Source organism: Gracilinanus agilis, chromosome 3, assembly GCF_016433145.1.
Source record: "Gracilinanus agilis isolate LMUSP501 chromosome 3, AgileGrace, whole genome shotgun sequence".
Taxonomy (NCBI): domain Eukaryota; kingdom Metazoa; phylum Chordata; class Mammalia; order Didelphimorphia; family Didelphidae; genus Gracilinanus; species Gracilinanus agilis.
In genome coordinates, this window is record NC_058132.1 from 115,513,761 (window position 1) to 115,539,831 (window position 26,071).

A 26,071-nucleotide genomic window follows, 5' to 3' on the forward strand; every position below is an offset into this window, starting at 1 on the left:
ATATATATATATATATATATATATATATATATATATATATATATATCCTAGGACCACATCTCTCAAAAGTAGCCTGGCCACTCAGTGGACTGACAATGACTTGGATTTTTGAAGTTCACTGATGAAACAATGATGAATGCTTTAATAGAATTTTCAAATAGAATTTGATTTGAAAGTTCCTGTACAACTAAGAGGTGATTTTTTATTTTTTTAGCTTAATTTAACCTGGCACAAAATCAGGAACATTATTCTATGCATCAGGCAGAAGACATGCTTACAGACAGTAATGTAAAAATCTATACTCAAAGCACAAAAAGTAATTGTTGTATAATAGGTTAGCAAAACCAAAACACATTTGGTTCTGATGACCACGTAAACCAGCTGAATTTCTAATCAATATTTTGTTTCCTAAATCTTAGTATCAGAAGCAGTCCATTTTTACAGATCACATGGCTGCTGAGAGCTTTCCAGTTAAGATTTGATAATAACCTGCTGAGGAAGGGGACATGTTTTAACATTACATTGGTCATTTTAATTTGAAGAGTCAGAGATATTATTTTCATCAGAGCTATATTGCTGAAATTTCTTCTGGGGACACCCTATTATTTTGCTTTATATTTCTCCAAGAAGAATCTTATAACTGAATTATTTTAGAGTTTTCAAATTTACATCATGGTTCTCAAACCATTCAGGAAATGATGTAATTATTATGACATACAGGAAAAAAATCTTCACACCAACAGTAGGAGACAGCTTATGCTTTCTTTTTCTGTAAGACCTAGGCAGTTTTTTTCCTTGGTATTATTTAACCTTCTTCTTAATTATGAATGCTTTTGTATGGGGAAAGCTGAGAGAGAGTGGTCCAAATCAATTATTATTTATTTGTTTGTTTATTGCCACAAGGGGGTGGAAGAGTTATAGAATAGCAGGGATGGACCAAAGTCTTTTTTGTTTTTTCCCCTTCAGGATGGAAGAGTTACAGGCATATTTTTTAGGCACTAAGGAAGGAACGAGTAGATAGAGATTGAAAATAATCTGTTGAGGTAGATAGGATGCAATAAAATTCCTTATGCATGTAGAGAGTTTAGCAAAAGGATCACTTCTTCATGTGAGAATGAATGAAGGAGGAGCTAGTGACAGAGGCATCTATCTGTATAATATTTGATAAGAAAGATATAGAAAGCATTAGGAGATATAAGGTATATAATTTTGAATACATTAAAAAAAAGGTTTGTACAAAAAAAAACTAATGTAGCCAAGATTAGAAGAATAACAGTTAGCTGGGGGGGGGGAGCTGTGCAGAATTATAAACAATTCCTCAGATAGAGGCTAAAATATATAAAGAACTGGGTCAAATATATAAAAATTGAGCCATTCCCCAATTGATAAATGATCAAAAGACATGGATGGTTTTTGGTTGAAGAAATCAAAGCTTTATACAAGTAACAAAAAATACTATAAATCATTATTGATTAAAGAAATGCAAATCAAAACAACTTCTGAGATATCACTTCAAACATATTGCATTGGCTAACTTAATAAAAGGGCAAAATGACAAATGTTGGAAGGATTGGGGAAAATGGGGACCCCAATATACTGTTGTTGGAATTGTGGCCTGATTAAATCATTTTGGAGAGTAATCTGGAATTATGCTTAGAGATTATAAACCATTTGTGCCTTTTGAACCAAAAGTACCACTATTAGATTTATTTCCTAATGTGAAAAAGGTAAAAAGGAAAATTACCTATATCTTTTGAAATATTTATATCAGTCCTCTTCATGGTAGCAAAGAACTGGAAATTGAAGAGATGCCCAAGAATTGGGGAATGACTTGACAAGTTGTGGCATGTGGTTGTGATGGAATATTAATGCACCATGAAAAATGACAAGCAGATTAATTTTAGAAAAAACATGGAAAGATATACATGAAATTATGAAGAGTGAAATGAGCAGAACCAAAAGAACATTATATACAGCAAAACAAATGTTGTTTGAAGAATGACTTGTGTGTGTCCATCTTCAGAGAAAGAATGGGTAAATGAAAATAAGACTTAGTTTTATGAGTATTTTTATATAACAAACAAATAAATTTAAATTAAAAAGAAAGACAGAGGGAAGAAGAGGAAACTCTTCAATTGTTTCAAATGACTTCAATTGTTTCTGTAAAATAGGAGTCAAGGAAGGCTCTCTGCTTGGAGGGTGGGAGAAAAAAGAGTTATGAGAGATTTTAAGAGGGATCAAAACATTTGAAAGAGTCACTGTGAAGAATGGGATAGTGAGCTGATAAGTGAAGGATTGCCTAGCAACCATAAAAGTTGAGCATCCCTTGAGGTGGTATAATATAGATTTGCTGTGGATTTGGAGCATTTATGTGATTTTCTACACCTTTGTTCAGCAGCATTGTAAAATAGTGAAAGCAGCATTTGATGGAAGTGATACAAAACTGACATTCTACAGAGTGAAGTGATAAGAGGGGTAGGTACTCAATAAAAGAGGACAGAGTAGAATTAAGCTATTTTACCAAGGGGAAAAGGTGAAGAAGAGAGAATGGCTATGGGAGGGGTGATAACATAGGAGAGAACTGAGAAGTCTAAGGATTGGAGGTTGTTCATTATATAGATGAAAAATAAGGTTTAATGAGAGCAAACAAAAGAAGATGTGGATAATTAATAGATTATAGTGAGGTAAGGAGATTTCAGAACTGTTGAACCATAGAGGTGGTGAATTTGTGGGTAATGGCAAGATAAAAGGTAAAATCATTTTTATATATGTTTGAGTTGGGATGGAGTAAATCCTGGAAAGCAAGTAGGTTAAGGAACTGAGTGGTTAGGGTGCTTGAGTTGGATAGGAGAGAAAACTTGTGAGCTAAGTACTGAACTCATTGAGGAATGAATGAGAATTTCCAGGAAGTCTCCAGAGAATAGTTAAAAGAATTCCATTTGTGTGGTAGAAGTGAATTTAATTAGACAAGTAGACATAAAATGTTCTATGAGATAAGATAATTATCAAGTGAAAAATTAGGCAAGTTTTCATGGAAGGCATGAGTTCAGTTTTAAAGTGTGAGTTACCTAGATTTAAATAGCTGTCAATTCTATCATGTGGTAGGGTGTGCAAATCACCCTACAACCATTATCACATTTGAGCATTACAACAACTCAATGAGGAAAATAGTATAGGTATTATTGTTTCTGTTCTTACAGATAAGAATTTTGCTGCTTAAAAATTTTTTAAATTGTTTGCCCATGGTCATGTCATACCAGTATGAATCAGAGATTGAATCTGAACCCAAAACTTCCTGGAAGGTTACAAGGGAAACATTGCAGGCACAATTCAATAGGGCATCATCATGTACTGATATCTTATGAGTATGATTTATTCAATACCACAGCCTCAGAAGAGACAAAATCATCAATAATGCAGAGGACATTGAGGAAATGCATATTGAGTAGAAGCAGACTGCAGTATATTATCAAAGATGATTCATGCACTATAAATGACGTAAAAGACATGAGTCAATCAAGAAGTGTTTGAGAAGTACTTACTATGTGTCAGGTATTATACTAAGTACTGAGAACACAAATATAAAAAAAATGAAATAATTCTTACTTGCAAAAAGCTTATATTGTAACGGAGAAGTATAATACCTGGAATTTTAATCAACAAATAAATGAGCCCATTTCTCCAAGAAATAACATTTTTTACTGGCGAGGGCATGCATAAACCTGCTTCCCAAGTGAAAGACTCTCAGTGAGCTAGACTCTCTTATAAAGGGAGTTTTCTCCTCTTTCGTTGGCATGATAGTTCATTCTTTGGACATCCTCTGATAGCCCTCATTGGTGAATATTTCAAAAGAGGAGATGGATTTGGGGACCTTAATTATTTTCTCATTACTGCATCACAGGGAAGGTGCATCTTTACTAAATGAGGAAATTGCAAACACACCCCATTTTCAAATTTCTTAATTTGGCATTTTAATTTAAAAGTAAGAGCTTTGAACAAAAGACAAAAATAAGTTAGATGTCTTAAGGCCTAGATTAAAAAGTGACCTGAATCAGCCAAACAATAGAAAGCTAAAGGGGCTTGGGCAAAATGAAAGAACTTCCTATGGAAATAATGATAAATAATACAATTAAATATTAATTTTCCTCAGAATACAAGCATATGTGTACATAAATACAGAATAAATATAAAGAGAATAAAAATAAATACCAAATGGTCTATATACAATGTAGTTTGGGAGGAAGCTCACTAGTATTTGGAGAAATCAGAAAATACTTTTTGTATTAAGATAGTCATCAAGCTTTGTTTCAAAGGAAGAGAAGGACTCTATGAGCCCAAAGTAAGGAGAAAGAGCAATCCAGACATGTGTTACATCCAGTAAAAAGATGGGAGAGAAATCTTCTCATATGAGAGGAATAGAAAGAAGGCCAGTTTGATTAAATAAGTGGAAAGATAAGTTAGAGACAGGTTGTATGGGACTTCAAAAGTGAAACAGAAAAATTACATTGTATCTTGGATACATCTATGGCTAAAAAGGAGATGCCATAGTCATGTATTGAGGATGAGAGACAGTGAACAGATGCCCTAAGAGATTCACTGGCACTCATGAGACATAAAAGACAAAGAGGAAGACCATTTAGTTGGGCAGACCCCCTAAGGATTTACAGAAATGTATGGGCAAGAATAACATGAGATTTTGAGGAATGGAGAAGGCTGGAGAAATATTCACACCAATAATATCATGGATTCATTGAAGTATTTAAATGTATGATTTAAATGATGGATTTGATTTCAGCAAAGTTAGGCAGAAAAGGGTATTGTAGGTGTAAGCTATATAGTAAGCAAAAGTACTTGATGCCAAATTGGGAAGCAAAACCTGCAGTGCATTTCTCCAGTAACTCTCTCTGTGATTCTCCATAAATAAGGAAGGTGGAAGAGAGGAAAAGGAAGTATTCTATAGTCAGAGTTTAGAATTTGTCAAGAGAAAACCAGCTTTTACATGACCCTTTTAGACATGCTGGACCACATGCGCCTCATGATTGAACTACTCTACAACTATTGGGGAAAAAAAGATGTGATTTGTGTGAGACTAAACCTTTTGGGACATTTGTTCATGACTTCCTCTATTTTCTAGAGAGTGGCAAAGCATATGCCTTTTCTTACATCCTGCAAAGCCAAATTACTGTCTTTGAAATACCCTGAGGACTTGACAGAAGTTGCTCTTTCTGACATTCATTAAGTTTAATCTCCTTTTGAGCCAGAGCAGCAAACAAGGCTGTTATCTCCATTTGACAGACAAAGAACTGTAAGATCAAGGTCTTCCAAGAAGTGATAGATCCAAAGAAATATAAAACCAGATATCCCCTTTGTAGTCTCTCTTATCTCTCTGTGAGCATCTTCCTCTCTCTTCTTCCCACCACTGTACTAGGCAGGATAGTTCGGAAGTAAAGCTTATGGGGAAAATTAATTTTGAGATTTGGTCAACAGTATAACTATTAAAAAAAACATGCAGTGAATTGCTAATAGGAACAAATAAAGAAAACCCAATAAAGCTAAAACTTGAAAAACTTTAAGGTTTCTATATATTTAAAAGAATAGACAGGATAAGAAACTTCAATATTGAGAACCTTGTTTTAATCCAAAAAGAAGTTACCCTTACTATATGACACTGGCTTTCTCTTTGTATGTCAATAACCAACAAAAGATCCAGTTTGTGTTATCATCTAAGATATCACTGTTATTGACCAAGTTAAATGCAGGCTTAAGGTAGGTCTATTTCACTGTATAGATTTTATTCAATGTAGTATTTCAACAATTCTTATATTATTTTCCTTCATACCTATGTGAAGTGACTAGAAAACATTAATACATTGTAATCATTCCTTTCAAATGTCAGCTTAAAAATGATAAAATTGGTCAATAGAAAAAAGTCAGCTTTTCCCACATCTACTAATCGGTGAAAAAGAATTCATTATGCACAAAACAATACTGCTTCCCATTTTTAGTAGACTAGAAGCTTCTCCAATCATAACTCTGTCACTAGCCTACAAAATGGGAGCTTTGGGCAAGTCATTTCTACTCTAGGATTCAAGTTCCATTTCAGTACATTTCTCAGACAAGACAATTAGGTTAATTTCAGCTTCAGTGGTCTACCACTCTGAATACTGAAATATTCTCCTCTTTTGCCTTTGCTCTCAAGGAATCTATTCTAGTGATTCTATGATTTTTTTCCCTGAAGCTTTTTGTTTTACACACAAGTTGTTTATTATTATACTTCTGTGGAATGATGCTTACTTTGTAAGCAAAGCAATAACAAAAAAAAATCCCTGAAAATTTAGGTAAAATCAACTCACACACCCTCCTTTGTGCAATAGTCCATCATCTCTCCAAGATAATAAGGGAGGTGAATTGTCCTAATGCTTCCACTTTGCCTACAATTGGACATCATAAATATATAATGTTTGATTTTATTTTTATTTACTTTATTTTAATCACTGTGTATATTGTTCTCCATGTGCTGACTTTCTCATTCTGTATTAGTACATATATGACTTTAATTCTTTTACATCCTTCAGTTCTTGATGGTATAGGAATTTTCATTAAGTTCATAAAATACTATCTATTCAACAATCTTCCAATCTTGGCCGCCTACTGTGCTTGCAATTTTTTGCTCTCAGAAAAAAAAGTGCTGCTATGAATATTTTGAAAAATATATAACTATAAATTTTTGCCTTTGATATCCTTGGAGTATAGTCAGTTTTGGAATTACTAGGACAAAGATTTGGAGATTTGTGACTTTTCTTAAAATATAACAATTTTTTTCAAGATAGACCAATTTACAATCTAAGTAACATGTGTTCCCCTTTTCTTTTGCCCTAGACCAAACTTAAGTGGGGCTACAATGAAGGAAAGATAAAGAAGACTTATCTCATGGTATCAATAGACACACTATCCCAAACATACCCCAATCTAAAGTATATAGGTAATCTATTAACAAAAAATATGTGATTGAATGAAAGTTTTTAAGATTTAAAAATTGCCCAACTGAAAAGCAATAATTTTGATCAAAGGTTCTTAGATAAAATGATCTTATCCAAGATATCAGGGTAGAGCATCAAAGTAGGAGTCAGGAAACCCATTAAACAAGGGACTAAATAATCCTAATCTTTTTTCCTCCTGGCTCTTAGCATTCTGATCATTCATGATCAGTGGCTCTTTTGGTTACTTATTCCTATATTTTCTATCTGAAAGACAAGTTGATTAACCCATTTCATTTTGCTGCCATTTCAAAAGTTGATATTAATTTATATATGTTGGAAAACTACAATATACATGGATCAAGAGAATAGAAGGTGGACCACATGGGTAATGTATAAACATTTACTGAATAAAGTGGTTTTGTTTGGTGGTATGAAAATTGCTTCCTTTCTTTGGTCTTCAGTATTCTTCTCTGTGATGTGAGATACAGGCACACTTATTCCAGAATTAGGAATGAGGAGTAAAGAATTTTCAAGAATAATTATTGGATTAAATAAAGAGGTAAAATCATATAATAATACCTAATTTTTTAAATGTTTATCCTTACAGTACTTCCTAATTGTAGACAGAATTTCTAAATTAGTTTAGTAGAATGTTTAAAGGTATATTTTTTCAATTCATTTTAAGGTAAAAAATATTTTATTTTAGGAATAATTTTATATCACATTAATTTCTGAATATATCCCTCTTCTCTCCCCTACTCACAGAGCCATCCTATGTGTCAAAGATTTAAAAAAAGGAAAGAAAAATATCTTAGCAAAACCAACTGATTGATATCTGAAATTTTTATATAATATTCACAACCATGATTCTCTAATTCTTTAATGAAAGGAAGGGGGTACATGTGTTCAACTTTTTTTGAGGCCAAATTTGACCATTTTAATGGTAGTGTTTTTTTTTTCTTGTCTTTCCTTTCTGTTTGCATTGTTAAATAGTCTTTGTATATAATGCTTTTCTGTTCTTGCATACTTAGCTGTATATTAGTTAATGCAAGGCTTCTCATACTTTTTTTAATTTTTCATATATCTTGTTTCTCATAGCACTATGGGATTTTTGTACATGATTTTCTATAAATTCACCATAGAGGTTCAACTCAATGTAGTCAGGAATCTTCCCCACTTTTTTTTTTGAGTAAGAGTTTTTTTTTTAATTTTACTCAGTAGAAGAAAATGTTCTCAGACAAATGATCTATAAAGCACATGTTAAAGTCATATGATGTTCTATGATAGCTGTGACCACAAAGATAACTTTGTTCATTGATCTTCTGAGTTATCAACATCAATCAAAGAAAAAAACAGGAAAACATATACTATTCTAAGGTCAAGCCCTAGTGTCAAGGAAGATGTTTCACATAGCATCCCAACAGAAGAACTATTTCCCCCAAATGTCCTATAATCTTAAATCCCACCTCTGTAGATCTCTGTAATCTTGGGCCTGAATCATGAAAACTTTTTTTTACCATTTATTAATATTCATTTTTAACATGGTTACATGCTTCATGCTCCTACTTTCCCCTTCACCCCTCACACTTCCCCCACCCATGGCCGATGCACATTTCCACTGGTTTTAACATGTGTCATAGATCAAGACCTATTTCCAAATTGTTGATAGTTGCATTGGTGTGGTAGTTTTGAGTCTACATCCCCAATCATGTCCACCTCAACTCATGTGTTCAAGTAGTTGTTTTTTTTTTATATGTTTCCTCTCCTGCAGTTCTTCCTCTGAATGTGGGTAGCATTCTTTACCATAAATCCCTCAGAACTGTCCTGTGTCATTGCATTGCTGCTAGTACAGAAGAAGTCCATTACATTCAATTTTACCATAGTATATCAATCTCTGTGTACAATGTTCTTCTGGCTCTGCTCCTTTCACTCTGCATCAATTCCTAGAGGTCTTTCCAGTTCACATGGAATTCCTCCAGTTTATTATTCCTTTGAGCACAATAGTATTCCATCACCAGTATATACCACAATTTGTTCAGCCATTCCCCAATTGAAGGACATACCCTCCTTTTCCAGTTCTTTGCCACCACAAAAAGTGCAGCTATAAATATTTTCATACAAGTCTGTTTATCTATGATCTCGTTGGGGTACAAACCCAACAATGGTATGGCTGGATCAAAGGGCAGGCATTCTTTTATAGCCCTTTGAGCATAGTTCCAAATTTTTTCTTAACATGAAATGGTTACCAGGATAGCACATGGGCTGCTCATTTCTCATAGTCTACTAGTATTACTCTATGCCTGTGAGTTGAGGAAACTTACTGTCTTTGAAGAAATAAAAATGAATGTCACCCAGAAGCTGATGAAAGAGTACCTAGTGGATGTTTGCAGAATGACATTCATAAGAATTAAGGAACTGCAAAAAAGAAATAGAGTAAAGGATGTTATCTCTCAGAGACATGTAAGTTTGAAAAAATATAAGATGTTTATTCACATTTAAATCAGGCTTTATAGTTCTTAGGACCTTTTCTTATGGCAACTCTATGAAGTAAATAATGCAAGCATGATCCTTCAATTTTTATAAATAAGGAAAATAAGCCCAGCAACATGAAGGGATTTATTCAAATATCAAGGAATATAAGCAAAGCTGGGACTTGACCCTAGGACTTCTAATTCTGTGTCTAATACCATTTTCCCTCTACAAAACTTTTCTCTTGATATTTTTATGTTCCTATCTTATTCCCCTCTTTTGATGTTCTTATACATGTGGGTACATACATTTGTAGTAGGGGAGTCAGCTACAGATACTAGAGATGGAGGGAGAAAGATGCAGACAGATTCAGAGACAGAGACTGGCAGAAACAGAGAAAAGTAATCTGGTTGATATGTGATTTAGGCTTTTTAACATTTTATCTGAATTGGAAAAGAAAAGTGAGGAGAGGTAGGTTATTGTACTGTCTTCATAATTTTGAAATAAACTTACTCTTAATTCTAGTTATCAATTTTAAAATAGATTTTAACATGTTTATTTTTGTAACAGAATAAGACTTCCTATCATTTTTATTTCCTATCCATCAGTATTTCTTTCTATACTGTATCCCCATGCTGTTGGTTTATACTTATTCTGGATAATGTACTTCTTAATATAGATCAAAGACCACAGGAAATTCTTGGAGTGCCCCATCAAACTTCTGGCCCACTTTGAGCTTATAAACCACTAAAACTTTCAAATGCTATTTTTTCCCACATAAAAACTTGTCTAGTCATAACTTGCATGCCCTATACTTTTAATTATTTTTTTATCTCACATCTATGTTTGGTTTTTTAATCCAATAAGATGGAATGGGTAGATAGATAGATAGATAGATAGATAGATAGATAGATAGATAGATAATGCACAGGTATCTCTTCCACATGGAGATTTTCCCTACAGCAGCTTTAATATTAGAAGTTGGCATAAGAAATTAATTGGGAATTTGGGGGGAGTTTTGAGGAAGTTCTGAGCAAGTCAGCAGATGAAAATGAAAAAGTTTAAAAGTGCAGAAGTGCATAAAATATATGTATAATGTTATATATAAAATCAACATTTTTATTTTCTAATATCATAAATACATACAAGTTCTTTTTTTAAGTTAAAATAAGTGAAAAGTTAAAGTTTGTGAAAAGAACACAAAAGCCAGCAGGTGAAACACAAAGCCTAAAAATGTAGATATCTTAACACTGACCTATATATAGTCTATGACCAAATACTTAACTCAGATTTATAATAAAATAATGTAAAAATCCCATAAAAGAAAAAAAATCAGACTTCTCTGATACGGAAAGAGGACAAAAAACATTATATGGATGTTCCAGATCACAGGAGTTCATGGTCCCTAACTTCTCCTCACCCCACCCCTCTCAATGTAGAAGATATACCTGTACTTATTAAGAGTTGGTAAAGGAGAAATTTGGTCACATATGTATTTGGAAGATCACTTTGACAGATGAGTGTGGGATGGACTGGAGTGAAGAGAACCTGTGGTCAGGAGACTAAGTAGTAGTCTATTGCAGTTGTCTAGGTGTGAGGTGATGAGGACTATACCTGAGTGATAGTAGTGTCAGAGAGAAGGGAGAGTATATCAGAGATATTTCAAAGGTAAAATCAACAGACCTTGGCAACAGAGCATAGTGGTACCTACAACAGGAAAAATAAGTTAGAAATAAGCAGGGTTTGGAGGGAAAGGTAATTAATTAGTTCAGTTTGGGATCTGTTGAGCTTGAGATCTACACAGGACATTGAGTTTAAGATGTCTAATGCTTCATTTGAGCTATAATACTAAAGGCCACCAGAGAGACTAACACTGGATAAATAGATTTGAGAACCATCAGAGAGAGAGGATAATTGAATCCATGATAGTTGATGAGGCCATCAAGTGAAGTAGCATAGAAGAAGATAAGAGGGCCTAGGACAAAGCCTATGTTGGCACATATGACCAGAATGAAGACCCAGCAAAGGGGACTGAGGAGTGATCAGATGGTTAGGAAGAGAACCATACTATACATATACTCATACTGTAGCAAAAGCTTGGAGAGAAGAGCATATCAAGAAGAGAATGCTCAAGAGTATCAAAGACTACAGAGTGGTCAAAAAGGATGAAGATTAATAAAAGGTCATTATATTTGCAATTAAAAGATCATTAGCAGGGTACCTAGGTGGTACAGTGGAAAGAACACTAGGCCTGGAGTCAGGAGAACTTGGGTTTGAGTCTTACCTCAGGCATTCCCTAGCTCTGTGACCCAGGTCAAGTCACTTAACCCTATTTGCCTAGCCCTTCTGTCATAGAGCTGTTACTAAGATATAAATTAAAGATTTTTTTTAAACCAGCAACTTTAGAGAGATCTATTTAAGTTGAATGATGAGATTGTAAGCCACGTGGTAGAGTTTAGAGGAAAGAAAGGAAAAACAGTAGTCCCACACCCCATCCATGGGGGATATATTCCAAGTCCTTCTGTGAGTGGCTGTAACCATGGATATAAGTAAACACTTGCTGACTCCTGCTATATAACATGATTTTCTTGTACATAGATGTGTATAATAAAATTTTTAATTAAACACATATTAAGACATTACCAGGTGGCAAAATAGATAAAACACCAGGCCTGAAATTAGGAAAACTCATCTTTCTGAGTTCACATCTCATCTTTGACACATACTAGCTATATGATCCTGGACAAGTCACTTAACTCTTTTGGCCACAGTTTCCTCATCTGTAAAGTGAGCATGAGAAGGAAATGGCAAACCACTCCAGAATCCATGCTAAGGTAATGGGGGGGGGGGGGTAAACTGGAGGGAGAGAAATGACCAGAAAGACGGGCCAGAGAGTTAATGTCTTTCAGCTTCCCTCTTCTAAGACTCCCCTATTACTGTGGCAAACTAGGGGCTTCTCTGGTAATTGATGATGGTTCAGAGTTGGGTGCCAGCTCCCAAGAGACAGAAGGAACCCTTCCTTATGAGGTTAGATGAGTGGGGACCCCAGGCAGTGAGGCAGGGGACCCCAAAACCCACAAGCTTCCCCTCTATAAGTGCTACCGAACCACAGGGGGTCTGACTGAAACAGCCGCTCTGGATGTGAGACTGCTGCCAGATCCCTTGCCCCTCTTTGCCCTTAAGATGTGACTAGTCTTTGGCTTCTGAAATCTGACTGCTAAACAGTTTATTGAGAAGAACAGGGAGGCAGGTGCAAGAATGAGGTAGAGGGTTTAGGGATCCCTATTTTGTCCTTCCTTGTAAGGAACAAGGGATCTGGCTATTATTCACAAGTTCACCTCCCTTTCCCAAACAAGTTTTTCACTATCCTATAATGATCCTATTAAGTTTATGAAAGGGAGGGTCCTTTGAAGAACAAGGGTAAGGATTTTTGGAGAGTTTGGGATCTGCCCCCAGAATGGAGTTGGAATCCCTCAGGAACTAGTGATCCTGGCCCTGGGTGATGGTACAGTCGATGGTGGGGATCTCAGGCTCTTAGGAAATGCCTGAATCCTGTCACAACCCAGATCTTGGCTCTTTAAAGGTCTCCAGAAAGCTTTTCTGCTTCCTTCCCTTTCTCCTCCTCCAAACAGCCCCCTCCTTTGAGTTATTTTTCCCAAGATCCTTTGCAGTCCTTCCAACCGATATTGTTTCCACTGCAGCTCCAACATTCCATTTCAAAAAAAATGTCTCTCAATCCTTGCTCTTTACACTAAGAAAACTCCAAATGGTATCATGAAGAGTTGGACACAACTCAAAAATGAGAAAACAAAAGAGGTATTACTAATATTAAATTCATTAATACTAAGTTACATTATATATTATTATACAACATTGTATAATAGTCCTCCCTTATCTGCAATGGATATATTCCAAGACTCTCAGTAAATGCTTGAAACCTTGGATAGTATTCAACTTTATACAGTTTAACATTTAACATCTATGTTAACTTTGCTGCATAGTACTGTGCTCTCTTCTGGCTCTTGTCCATTGGTTCAACACTCCACTGCCTCCTCCCATCCCCAAAGTACTCCCCATTAAGAAAAAACCTCCAGGTGAAAGCAGAAGAACTAATGTATGATCTCCTTGCTATAAGCAGACCATTGCTGCAGGTGGACCTCCAGCTTAGAGAAAGAAGACCATTGTTCTACTCCATCCACTTGGCAATGATTGATTGACATGGAGAAAGAAAAACTCCCCATAGAGGGAAAAATACTGTAATAGCATCTATTATATGAGGTCTTCTAAAGGAATTTAGACACAAAATGGAGAAAAGATATGGGAAAACAGCTCTCTGAAATGGATGGATTGAGTACGAACTTTTTCAAGATAGAGGAGACCTAGGCAGGAAGAACTAACTCTTCATGTGAGACAGAAATAAAGGAGGAAAGTATCAGAAGGCTTCTTGATGATGTGAGATGAAGAAAAGTAAAGAAAAGACAGTTTTTATGAATGACCTCATTTTCCCCCCAGAAAATATGATACAGTAAAATATTTCAGTATTCATTAAGATAAGAGGACCGTCTAGAATTCAAATGGTTTATCAGAGTCAAAATGGGAAAGGGAGAATAATGTAACTAGTTCAGAGATGATGGCCTGAGAAAGAACTGGGAAATAAAGGAATTGGAAGTCATGGTGTGATTAGACAGGATTTGAGGTATGCAAGGCAGAGGGAGAGGTAGAATGATAGTAAAATAGAATCAGATAAGAGAATGTCAGAGTTAATGAACATTGAAATGGTGAATTTGTAGGTGCTGGTAAAATAAAGGATATGATCATTCCTGTATATGGCTGAGTTGGGACAGAAAAGTAAGTCATTTGAAATGATTCAGGGTTTGAATGAGTATCAATCTGTATTTTGAAATCTTCTAATAAAAGAGTATTAACTAAGGAACAGAATAATACTTTGAACCATGCACTGAATTCATAGAGGAAAGAAAAGTGTCTGAGAGGTTAGTTGACTACAGCTTCCAGAATATTGATTGGGTAATAGATATAAATTGAGTGAAATTCAAAGGAAGAGAATTTACTAAGTGATGGTGGTAAAGTGAGAACCTAAAAGTGAAAATGTGGAATAAAGAATATTTTATCTCCCCTAACCTCGACCAGTAAGTCAAGGGGAGCAAGTGAAAGAGTAGCCAGTGTTGGAAAGTGAAGTCAAGGAACCTATGTCTTTAGGAGGGAGTGTAGGGATTAAAAATTAATGGTTTGACTAAAATATATGGAAATTATAAATAATAATGGTGGTCACTGATTCAAAGTATTATAGCTCAAAGTTGAAATGACCTTTACTGGCTTTTATTTACAAAAGAGGTGAAAAGAGTGAAAGTAGAGAAATACAAATGGATAGGGAGGAAATTATCCTATCTAACTAAATACTGCTCCTGTGCTCGGGTCAGCCAGGACTTATTGACCTTTAACCAGAATTAAACTCCCTCCAGAAGATAGGAAGGGAAAGCCAGCTGTCTATTTACCCAAGTTCCTTCCAAGAGGCAGTTTAAGATAATGACTTGAGCTGGAGGTGAGTCCTGAGGCAGACTTTCTTCCTGAAGCTGACTTTCTTTGACTTTCTTCTTGAAGTTGTCTTCCTTCTTGAAGCTGAGGTCCCAGTCCCAGAAATTCAGGGCCTTTTATAATGGCTTCTTGTCCCTTCCCCTCTTGACAAGGGCAATCACAGCTTCCAAATTGCCCAGCACTGCTCAGTGGGGTAGTGTCTGTGGGATCTACTTCTCACCTTCTGGAGGTGTGAAATCTCATTAAAAAGGTTCACAGTTTCTTGGCCCATTGAGTTTCTGAAGATGTGAATTCACTACATGGTTTGGGAGCTCCTCCACCTAGTTCAAGTTTATGTTGAGTTAATCAAAAGGTAGACAAAGGAGAGTTAATCCTGTCTTTACAATTTTAGGGAGGTACTTAGTAGAGGTACTTAAGTTATTGTTAATCAAAGTGTTAACTCCAACTAGGCAAAGAGAATAAAGGATTTCCATTTTTTTTTAAATTTTTAAACCCTTAACTTCTGTGTATTGATTTATAGGTGGAAGATTGGTAAGGGTAGGCAATGGGGGTCAAGTGACTTGCCCAGGGTCACACAGCTGGGAAGTGTCTGAGGCCGGATTTGAACCTAGGACCTCCTGTCTCTAGGCCTGGCTCTCAATCCACTGAGCTACCCAGCTGCCCCCTTCCGTTTTTTTTTTTTTACAGGTGTAAACTCAGACAAAGAGAACCAAGAATTTCCTTTCACAGGAGCAAGATGTCATTGAGAGATAGAAGATGAAAGAAATGAGAAAGGAAAGATTAAAAATGAAAGCAAAGTTGTTCTCTAGAGACTATTGATGCTAGAAAACATAGTGAAAGGCATAGATAATTTAAGGGTGGAACATTGGATGGTAGGCTTGAGTAGAATGGGAATAATACATCCTTAGAGATTTCAGAAGACTAAAACTTTTAAAGACTTGGGTTGGATATAGAGGATGTGTCTTTCCACTTTTCTCCATTGTAAATGGTATCTAACAGTGACTTACCCAAAAGGAAGTATGCTACTCAGCAATGGTGTCAAATGGGGGGCCACTATCTCATATCTAAAGATCCTTTCAGCCTGCTAATTGCTTTAGGGAAACCATGTGTTAAAATTGTCTATGTTTATTGTATATTTTTCTTAAATATTTCCCAGATGCATTTTAATCTGTTTTCAGTAAAAGGCATATTTGATATCTCTCCTGCAAAACATTTTGAGAGTTCAAGTTCAAGAGAATTCAGGACACAATTCATCAATCAGAGACAAATGCTCTAGACACAGATGTTGAAAGTCTACAATAGAGAAGAAACAGCTTCAATTAATGGAACCAGAACCGTTAGAGGCAGAGAAAAGAATTTGTGTTGCCTGAATGTAAACCTTAGTACAAGTAATTTCTAACTTTGTGCCCACTCTTCCCTTTGATTCATAGTATATTTGTGGGAACATAAGTCATAAAAATGGTAGAGCAGGGTAAATGTTTTAGAACTACTCCTTTTACCATATCATTCTAGTAGATTTTTTTGTATTTAACTAATTGTGTGTACTGGAAGAATAAATGTATAAGCTTGTAAATAATAGATTTTTGAAGGATTGTGCCTTGGATTACATTTTAGAACCCAAAGTATGAGTCACCATCTAGTTACCCGACCTGCAAATGTGACTACCAACTGCAAGTTGGAAAGTTGCTACAAAGAGAGTGTTATTTGCACATGTATATTTATGTATATAAGTACATATACATATATATGTGTGTATGTAGTTAGTGTTCATGCAACTCTAAGTTTTGCAACTTTGCAAATTATTGCCCAACAACCTCATGAAGTAGATGCTATTATTTCCAATTTTTGCATGTTACATAATACAAAAAAAATATACAGATATGTGTACATGTCTCCATGCATATGTGCCTTTATTTACTCAGTGAGAAAGAAACAAAGAGAAATAGTTGTTTTGCATTAATTTTGAAACTACAACTAAATAAATTTTATGTAATAAAAAGTGAAAACAGTTTTATAAGAGAAATTGGAATTCATTCAAATAAGTTAATATTAAATGCCATAAAAATAAAATAAAGTAGAAAACAATGCAAAATCAGCATGATTTATAGAACACTAGCTTCAACACTGATAATTAATGTTGATGTACTAACTCAGCATACCAGATGAAAGATACTAAAGGCAGTAAGAGCTATTAATTCAACCATAAATGAAAAGTAAAGTGTAAAATGCTGTCTGAAGAGCCTTTTAACTTTTAAAACTTTGTGCTTGACTTACTATTTGCAGGTTATTGAGCTCTCTGATTCACAGGGTAATTCCCTGGTTTCTGTCATTTGATGCTTCAGTGTTATAGTGTCTTCCCAAAGCCATACATCTAATCTGAATGCAGGTGCTTTTCTTCAAGCCTAGACAGTCCATAAAATTTTATCTATAATATCATTTTTCATGAAAACTAAAAAAATGAGGAATGGAAGACTTCTTGCCCCATGAGAGAATTTTAAGGATTGATGTGTGCATTACAGAAGGAGAAAAATGAGGGAGCTTTTGAAAACCCATGAATGCTGGGGAAATATAGATCTTTGTGGGTTCTCACTGTCTTATGCCCACTGGGTGTGAAGTCTCACAAGACAGATGTCACAAGATTTCCCCAGAACCTTGGTGTTAAGTACATCTTACTCTCAGGAACATTTGCCTGATTCATTGGACCCCCTTATTTGGCCTCTTCTGGGCTAAGGGGACAAACAGAATTATTTCCTAGTGTAGCCAGGGGGTGGCAGAAATACCTTAATCTTTTGACATTTCAATTTTTAAAATGCAAGAAAAAAAATCTGCTTGAATTCCATTGTTGAATCCTTGTTATGATGAATAGGACTGACTCAAGTCAATCTTCAAATAAACAAGGAAATCAATTAGAATATTCATGACACAAGTAGTCTTCCAATAATTACACAGGCCAAGAAACACCCACCCAGTACCGGATTTGCTTCAATGTTTTGTTCCCTTGAACTGGGGAATCTCTTGAACCAAATGAAAGAAACTTTGAAATAAATATAAATGCTAATGAATCACATTCATGGCTTCAGGGTAAGTTTGCTATTTGAAATAAGAAAAAAAATAAGAGTCAAGTTGAAAGTTACAGCTTCCTTTGTCTCTGAGGATTTGGCTAGCTCCCAGAGAGTTCTGATGTGCAGTTTTTGAATCTCTGCTCTAAGTAGCTTCGATTTAGCATTCCAAGAGCTTACTGGTGGTAAGTAGCCTCCTGAAATCCTCATGTGGGACCTTGTGATGTACACTTCCTACTTCCCGAATTAAGCCACATATTACATAAGTCAATTTGAAAGAGTGCCTCTTTCATACCACCAGAATTTTCCAGTCTTTCTCTTTGTTTTGTCTCTTCACTGTTTCTTTGAAGCAATAAGTATCATTACAGTAGGCTGGTGATTGATTTAAAATCAGGAAAGTAACTTTTTTGCTCTGTGTGCTTGATGTCATATCTGAAACACATCTTGGGATACAATTTGGTATTTAACAGTTTAATGACAAGGGTGGGACTCCCTAAAACTTTCTACTGGCTACATGAGGTAATTATTTAGGGGACCCCTAATCAGTCCATCTTGGAAAGACTTAACATAGGAGTCACGTAATATGTTGTGTCCGAAGTCCTGATGGTGTGACATTGGGGTCCCCTGGTATCCCAGCATCAATGTCCCAGTGTCAGCATCCAATGTAAGCATAAATAACATTGCATGGCATTTGCAAGTCATTTATGATCCAGAGTGGGGAAGAGTATGGGTTTTGAAAAGCCAGTGCAGGAAGTTGAGGAGCTCTCTTTTCTCTGGCCAGGTCTCTGAACTAACTCTCTCTGGTCATGCTCTTTCTTTCTTATCTGATGATCTCTACCACGCCTTGTCTCAGAGTGGATTTTTACCTAAGGTTAGAAAGGCTGAAACCTATTTCTCTCTTTCTTTCAAATAAATGCCCATAAATCTAGTAATTAGCCTCCAAGATTAATTTTTATTTATAACATGGCTGCCAAATTCTTTGGGAGGAGAGAAGAGGTAAACTGCTTTGCTGCAATTACTGTCCAGAGATTGTAGTCTTGGCATCTCAGGCCTCATGTAATAATAAGTGAATTTGTTTCCTGGGGACAAGAGTTGTTGAATGATCTCCATTTCTGCTACTATTCCACTGGTGTGGTGAAGGAAGTTACCCACAAAGGAGAGTTAAAAGAGCAGGGTCACTACCTCCATTACCACCACAAAGGGGGCTGTTTGGGGTTAGATTTGTTAAATTTAGGCCAGTATCAGAAGAGTAACCTGGGTTCTGGGAAGGCCACCCAAGCACAGGGCTGGCAGAGCCAGACTCTGAAATGACACACAAACAACCACTTAGATGACAAATAAAATGTGCTTAATTTAACAAGGGAAAGGTAAAAGGTAATTGGATAACTAAAGGTTTCTATCTAAACCCCACAAGATCTAGATGTCCTGTCACCAGGAGTCTTCTTAGATTTTTCCCTACACTGAGCTCACCTGTCTATCTAGAGACCTACTATAAATATCCTACACTATCCCCAAACAACCCCCTTTGTGGTGTTAATGTAGGTAGTTAAGCAGCTAGGGGTGGGGGGGTGGGGGGGCCAAGAAGTGGTTTTGAATCCAAAAGGATTCCAACCAGATTCTCACAGACAGACAGCTCAGCTGTACAGGATTACACAGGAAGCTCAATAGATGTTTCAATCAGGTAGCAGGGAAGCCGGTAAGATGAAGAAATCCAGATATACCACAGCTAGCAAAGGAAGGTATCCAGTCCTCTCCAGGAAAAGAAAGAATGAATTCCCCAGCATCAGCTAACTGACTCTCTCCAGTAGAATTCTAGAATTTCTTTTCTCTATTTTCCCATGCTTTTGCCCTCTGCACACACACATAACTTTACTTATAACATTACAATGATCAAATGATATGTAGCTTGAATTAAAAATCAATTATTAATGAACTGCCACGTGCCAGGTACTATGCTAAATACTGGAAATACAAATAGAAAAAGTAAAATACAACCCTTAAGGAACTTACATTCCAAAAGGAAACACATATTCAGTAGTGGTGGTCAGAGAGGATCGTTTTGGTGAGAGAAATCACAAGGAATGAAGTCATAGTAAAGAAAATAATTGATTACCCTGTTATTTCCAGAAATGGTAGTTTTAATTTGATTATTGTTTTTAGAGCTAAAGGTGGAAAGCAGGGCTAAAATGGAGAATGGTATGAAGATTATTAAGGAGCCACAATTTTGGGATCTGGGCTGGGATTGAAATGATGAAGGCTCACTGCTGCCAACCCAAGATAGTTCCATAAAGTACCAAAATGGTTCCAAGGTGGAGTCTGGGAAATAAGAATGTGGCAAGAAGATAGCTAAAATTGTTCATAATCTGGCTCCAGCCTATCTTTCCAGACATATTTCACATTAATTACCTTTCTACATTCTTTATTTCAGTTAAATTAGCCTACTTGCCATTCCTCCAGCTTGGCATTCTATCTCTCTACTGTACCTTTGCTTGGGTTGTCTCCTGTGCATGGAATGTAGTACCTCCTCACCTCTGACAGCATTAGAATCCTTAGTTTCAATCAACTCAAGTATTATATCATGTGCAAAACTTTTCCTTATTCCTCCTAAAGAGTAGGGTTCTTTTGCTCCTCAAATTATCATACATTTAAATAAGCTTGAAGATACACTATCCCAGTTAATGTAATTACAGACGGCTCAAACAGCTTTGACTGAAATAATCCATCCATCAGGCAAGTGAAACATGGTATTTCACTACCTGAAACAAATCTTTACTCAATTTGTGGAATAAAATGTTTTTATTATTAAATAAAGATAAATAACCCACAAAAGACAAATACTGGGATCAACAAATGCTTGAGCCTATGTATAAAACAAGTCAGTTTAGAATCAAGAAGTCTAGTAGTAGGTGAGTCTAGTGGTAAAGGAGTTTCCAGCCACACTACTTGGAGGAGATTGCTTAGGTCTCTGCCTTTCTCTTTGTCTGTCTCTCTATTTCTCTCTCTGCCTGTTTGTCTCTGTCATCTCTCTGCCTCTGTCTCTCCCTTACCCTTAACTCTGAAATGTAGTCCTGTTCTGGCTCATCAGCAGATGGCCTAACAAATGAAGAACAATACCCAAGAAGAACTACATGAATGACTTCTCACAAAGGGAGAAAAAGAATCCCAATACCTTTGAGCCTTGCTACAGTAGTATTTTAAATTTCAACAAACTAATCAGAAACCAGTGTGGGGGTGTGTACAAAGGAATATGTGTCCCTTGTTTGGTGGGAATATTTTATTCAAACTGTTTTTTAATATACTGCTTTAGTAAATGCCCTTTTCTGAAAACTAACTGAGGTTCCCATCTGATAAAAGGTAGGAAATTAACCAGTGGAAGCACATGAATGATGATATTAAAAAATCAAGAATCTTGAATTCTGAATAATAGTCAACCATTACTTGGATACTGACCTTCTTCTGCAAAAAGAAGTTAGGCAAGCAGTTCAGAATAAATATTACACTTATCTGTTTTCATGTTTTGTCCATCAATAGGATGTAAGTTACTTGAGGGTAAGAACTATTCTGTCATGAGTGGTTGCTAATAATAGAAATTTAATAAATGCTTATTAAATTTAATTAAATTGGATATATTTCATTTTGGTCTAACTCTGAATCTTGGCAAAATGTGGCTTGGCATTTCATCTTAAGATTAACAATTAACTAATTCTATGACCACAGACAAGAGTCTAAGTGGCTCAGTTGCTCTACTTGTGTTTACTTTTTTGGCTTTTTTCCTCCTTTTGGGGGAAATTTATAGCTTCTAGTGTTTTTATATATTTAGTACTCCCATAACTTAAACACCAACTGACTGCAGATTTAAATGAAATATAACCAGCAGTGGATAGGGCTGAGATTTCTTTTCTCTCATTCTTTCACTTACCACTTAATTTCTATAAGTAAGTAAAGTTTATCCTTAACTTGGGTTCAATGTAGCCCTTCTCCTTGACTAGCGATAATTTCAGTGAATTTTACCATCTACTTTAGTGGAAACATAATATATTTTTCATGAACCTTAGGCCAATTTGTGATTTCAAGTTAATAATCTATATATCCCAATATTCTCTTTGGCCTAGCCAGCAGTATTTCAAACACAGCTCTGGACATAGGGGTTGGGTAAGGGTTGAGGAGTGAAGGGGCAGAGTGAGGTAGACTTGATGATTGTTCTCGGCCTTTTTAATGTTAAGATTCTAAGGTTTTTGGAATTTCCAGACAATTTTCTACTTATGCTACCTTCAAAAGGTGACAGAAACTCAATATTGCAAGCTTTTGACGTTAAAAAATCATGAGAATGGCTTTCATGACCAAAAAGTAAATGATGAAATTATTAAAATAAAAGTTATTCATACCCTGAGATGCTTAAGCTTTGAATATACACTGCTTTCATTTTCTGCTTTTCATTGCTGTATTTTTTTTATAATGTCAGCTTAATAGCTTTGATAGAGTTGAATCTCTGGAAATATAGGTCCTAGGGAATTTGTCTCTTCCTCTCCAACCTGATTAGAATAGATAACTGATTAATCAGTTAATTTTAAAAAGTTGAATTTTTGCAAATAATGAAATAATTGTGTTAAGTATTGTGTGAGATAAAGAATATAAGACATGGCTTCTGATCTTTAATACCTTTCAAAATCAAACTTTCATTTTGAGAGAGACAAAATTGTTTAAGATATAGCCTATTGGCAAAAAAGCTAAGAAAAGCAATATAGTCAAGATTAGGTAAGAAATAATGCTGCTTTTTTTTTTTTAACCAGGATGTAAGGATGGCAATTTTTTCAAATATTTAATGAGATGGAATGGTGATTGCTATTACTAGAGAATTCTTATTCTGGTCAAAACTCTATTAAAGGGAAATAGATAGCATAATAGATAGAGTTCCAGTCCTAGAATCAGGAGGACTTTGGTTCAAATCTGACCTCAGACAATTCCTAGCTATGTGTCCCGGGTAAGTCACTTAATCCCTCCTCCCTAGACTTTACCTCTATTCTAGAATAGATTGATTCTAAGACACAAGGTAGGGGTTTAAACAAAATACTATTGACTTTGAGGATATTTGCATACCAGAAAAATGTATAATCTCTGGAGATCAGGAAGATCATAGTTACATTTATCAGGACTTCAGGGTAGCTTTCCCTATGTAGATACTTTTCTGTGTTTCTGAATGGTGAGCTAACTCTTAGGAATACTGTGGGAGGTATAGGGAAGGCAGAGGATCTCTATCTCCCTTCTATTCCATTACTGGACAGCCAGAGAGTGCAATGGATAGAGTGCTGGACCTGGAATCAGAAAGACCTGATTTCTGACTTCAAACACTAACTTTGCCTGACCCTAGGCAAATCAATTAATCTTGTTTGCCTCCATTTCTTCCTCTGTAAAATGAGCTGGAGAAAGAAATGGGCAAACCAGTTTTCTTTGCAAAAAAAAAAACCCATATGAGATCATGAAGATGTGGATAACAACTCTAAATATTTTGTGCTGAAGCTATGTTTCTTACTATGCTGTCTCCAAAATTACATAAATCCCTTAAAGGAAGTACTATTTCATTTTTGTTTCTCCCTTTCATTTAGGAGAGTACCTTATATTGTATTTTTCCCAATCTTGAGCTATGATTTCATGGGTATGAGGCTTTCTCTCATGTGGAAATTTCCTCCACCCAAATTTCTAGATCAGTGACTTCTTTCTAAGTTATATTTTTAGAGAATCATCTAGAGTACTAGAGATTAAATCTCTTACTTATGGTCATATATCTCAGAGGTAAGGCTTGAACCTAGTCTGTCCTTGCTCCTAGAAAGTCCCTCTTGTAGCTACCTTGATTGCCCTGAATAACATAGAAGCCTAGTAAATGTTAGCTAATATGGATTAGAAAAGGATATCATTTTACCAAAAGAGTGAGTCTATGATATTTAGGCAAACCAGATACAGTCCATGATGCATATCTACTATTAAGATTATCTAAGATTCCTCCATCTTGCTAGGTGCTGTCAAGTCATAACAGTCTATGCCTTCCAATTCTTCATTACTCCAAAGAGCTCAGTATTCATATGACTCAGTATTCAAGGAACTTTAAATCTATCTGTAGACCCCAGACTTTTACCTGTGAGAAGTCAAATAATAATCAAGGGTTCAATTAACTTTAAAGACAACAGTAAAATAGATACTACATGAATAATGTCTAATGAATGATGCAAAAAATAAATGCCCTTAGAGTTCAGAGAAAGGAGAGTTTGCTTCAGGCTCAGTTCCAGCAGTAATTCCAAAACAAATGTGGGCATCTTCTTGGATTAGAGAATACATTTATGTGAATAGAGAAGAGAATTGGGGAAGCTTTGAGGGGCAGAGAATGACAAAATGCCAGCACTGGGTGGGGATAATGGTGTTTTAAGATAAATTTGTGGAAGTAGAGTTCATAACATACATGTTGTTCTCTGAGGAAAATCCAAAGGGTCTCCCAAGAATTGAGAACAATAAAATTGGTGACCAAAGGAAAGGATTTGTTCTTAAGGGAGAGAAAAAAATAAACCTTCCAGAATGAAATCTTTGAAAATTAGAAAGTGCAGTCTGGGATATGAGGTAAAAATGAAGAATTCGAGAGTTCATCTAAAATATTTCCTGGATTATTTGGACTGAAATTTGCTGCAATAAAAGCTTAATTCAATAAGATGTATTGAATACTTCTAACATATCGAGAACAATCTTAATGCTAATGAAACAGAGTTTTCACTTTTTGTGTTCCCAAAACCTAGAGCAGGGCCTGGAACACAGTAGACACTTATAACTGTTTGATGATTGATTCATTATACTCTAATTTTTCTTTCCTTCATACTAACATTATATCCAACTATAAATGTCATAGAATCATTGATGTAGAGGCGAGTGAGAACTTAAGAGAACCTCAAGTCCAACTCCTTTCACTATACAGATGAGGAAAATTATCCTGAGAGAAATTAAATTAATTTCGAGGTTAATTTACTTCTCACCCAGCTTATCAGTGTCTGAGAGAGGTTTTGTGACTCTAAATTCAGTACTCTATCCACTGTGCCACCAAAATACTCATTACCAACCCCTAATAAGTGACCATCCAAACTCTGTTTAAATAGCTCCTAATTGTTATTGTAGTATCCACCACCAACACCATCACCAGCTCCAGGGTATCTCATTCTAATTATTAAGAAGTTTTAGGGTAGTTAGGTAACTCAATGGATAGAGAGCCAGGCCTAAAAAGGAGGTCCTGGATTCAAATTTGGCCTCAGACATTCCCTAGCTGTGTGACTCTAGGCAAGTCACTTAAACTCAGTTGCCTCGCCCTTACCATTCTTCTTCCTTGGAATCCTTACTTAGTATCAAGTCGAAGACAGAAGGTAAGAGTTAAAAAGAAAGTTTATCATTCTGGTCAACTCAGATCCTCATCTCTAAATTGTCTACCATTGATTCTTAATTTACCATTAGTCAATCAGTTTGCAAATTCCTGCTAGATGCCAAACACCATGCTAGGTGCTGGGTATACAAAGATAAGGAAGAGACAATTCTGGTTACAAGGAAGGATACAGCATGGGGGGAAGAAAACTGCATATAGACAAGATATATATATACATGACATATTGGAGATAATAAAGAGAAGGAAGGTAACACATTACGGGGAGAAGGGTTGTCAATAGAGACTACTTGTAGAAGCTAGGATTTTAGCTGGCACTGGAAGGAAACCAAGGAAGCCTAGAAGCAGAAATGAAAGAGAATATTATAAACATGAGGAATGGCCAATGAAAAATGCACAGGCAGGTGAGAGAATAGTCTCTGAGAACTAGTAAAGAGGTCAATATCACTTATCACAGAATACATAGGGGTGAATAAGAAATGAAACATTGGAAAGGCATAAGTGACTGGGAGGCATATGTAACTTCGACATAAGAAAAGAGCACTGGAAATGTAGAATGGGACCCAGTTATGCAGAGGATTTTGTAGTTTTATCTTAAATGC

The 26,071-nt window shown here is 35.7% G+C and overlaps 1 protein-coding gene across 1 annotated transcript in view; it reads left to right on the forward strand.

Annotated features, from left to right (window-relative positions):
• The window catches only part of TYR (tyrosinase), a 164,423-nt gene that overhangs the window by 35,764 nt on the left and 102,588 nt on the right, over positions 1 to 26,071 (forward strand). The gene's annotated exons all lie outside the window — the stretch shown is intronic.